General features: G+C 35.4%; 1 protein-coding gene across 1 annotated transcript in view; it reads left to right on the forward strand.

Moving 5' to 3' along the window:
* Positions 1-746, forward strand: part of LOC122807988 — a 163212-nt gene extending 162466 nt beyond the window's left edge. The window contains exon 11 of the mRNA XM_044079007.1: positions 1-746. This exon is cut by the window's left edge and continues 501 nt beyond it. The gene's annotated coding sequence lies outside the window, so the exon portion shown is untranslated.
* The last annotated feature ends 1340 nt before the right edge of the window (positions 747-2086 follow it).

The raw sequence follows: 2086 nt of genomic DNA on the forward strand, positions 1-2086 counted from the left end.
AAATAATAAAAAGACATAAGGACTTGCTTTCCAGGGCTTACAATACTCTAGTGAGATATACAAAGCATTTCACTAACTGAAAAATAAAAACTACTCTCTGTCTTGATATGTGCAACTTCTTCAAGAAGTTGTACTCTTGAATTTCAGTTTCAAATTCAAGATGCACTCTTAAATTTCAATGCAGATTTATTGGCCTTAGAGTCACTTTTGGTTTAAGTTATATAACTAGCAATAGTCATGCAGTGGCACATTTGGAGAATTGTTAGAAACCTGTAATTTCTTCTTTCAAGGTGTCCTTTACCATGCCAAATTTCTGTACATCTATCATGTATGTTGGCCTGTTCAGACATTTATTATGACAACAACATTTTCTCAGTACTTTTATGTGGGGAAATGTCCACAGATATGCATAATTCCTGCAATTGTGGTAAACTTGTAGTTTTAAACGGGATTTCCTAGTTTTCTTACTTGTGTTCCAACCTACTTTCTGTATAATACAGTTACTTTCCTTCACAGAAGAGTAACTGTTGTAACATAAATGTACATATGTAAAGAAAAAAATAAAGTCTGTGTATATAGTTTAGCATTTTAAATTACATATATTTTTGCTATTTAGATTTCAGGTTTTAATAAAAAATTGCACTTTTCTGAAAGTTGATGTTTCCTGGTTAAATGTCTTCTTCATGCAATACTCTTGTGCTAAGAATTGTGAGAAAAACATAAATGATGCAACCAAGGTAACCTGCCATTTTTAGGGCTACTCATATCCATAACAGAAACCCAAACTCAATCAGAAGTTTATGAATTCAGCAATGGAATTACTTGTTTTAAACTATGAGGTCTGTGCAGACTTTCCTATATGAAAACTTGTAATAACTTCGCATTAACCGTCCTTTTCAACATACCTTACTAGTATAAACACAAATGACAGTGATAAATAGGAAGCTACTGATACTGACAAAGCAGATAAAATAAGACAATGAATATAAGCATTAATATGGTGCTAACAAATTAAACCAGTACTAATATGATAACTTTCATTTAAAAGTCTATCTCCGGAAAGAAAATCAGTGACAACAGCAAACATCCTTGTCTAATTCAGATACTCAGCGTGAGAGGTGCTGACAGGTTACAATTATGAATAGCTCAATATGTTCAATCTTCATATGTGCTGTGAATCATGTTGACCATTTTCTGAGGGATGCATAAGAGTCCTAGTTTTCTCTAGTCTGTCCACCACGTCAGATATTAAAATCCACAAAGCTAACATACTGTGGAGACTAACCTTCTATCAACTGGCCATTAAAAATCATACAATCACTATGTGGTCATTATAGGATGCCTCAGTCAGAAAGTTAGTTTATTCATTTTAGTGTCAGCTGATCTTATAATTCTTTCTGGGAGAAACCTGGAAAAGATATTGCTTTGGTGCAGTAACAGCTGCAATCATTGCCATTTTGGCCTCCTTCCTCAGGTAGTATAACAGTGTAGCTTATATTCCACTCCTGTTGTACCTTTTCCTGTTCCCGCACTTTCTGGAAAAATTAGATCATGATATCTGCAGTGTCACCAGCATCTGTTATTAAGCTGTCAAGTGGGATGTTATTAGGACCTGGTACTTTCCTGCTTTTGAAAATTTTAACTGTTTGAATGGCTTAATTTTCTGTTGCAGATCTCAGATTGACATCTAGGTCCTGTCCTTCCTGTCTGCTAGTGTGTACCATTAAACAGAAACTGTTACTTCCATCTGGCCATTTGGTCAGGTAGTTTACAAAGAATGCTGCCGTCTACTCCCTTTTCAGTTTTATTGATATCAATCTTCCTGCCTCTTCATCTTATTGGTGACCATCTGGGTAATGATGTCATCTATGGATCAGGTAAGAGGAATCCAATGGATCTTGATCCAAATGCTGAAGGATTTAGATTCTGTTGATATCTACCTGCTGTCACATCCCTGCCAATACATGCAAACTAGGAAACAGGAATCTATAGTGTTCCTAAAACAATTGGTCTAGAAATTAATGGTACCAAGAGCCTGTGAGGAAATACCATGCAAGAAGCACCCATTACTGTAAACAGACAGGCC

This window comes from Protopterus annectens, chromosome 8.part0 (genome assembly GCF_019279795.1).
Source record: "Protopterus annectens isolate FY-2018-M chromosome 8.part0, PAN1.0, whole genome shotgun sequence".
In the NCBI taxonomy this organism is placed as follows: domain Eukaryota; kingdom Metazoa; phylum Chordata; order Ceratodontiformes; family Protopteridae; genus Protopterus; species Protopterus annectens.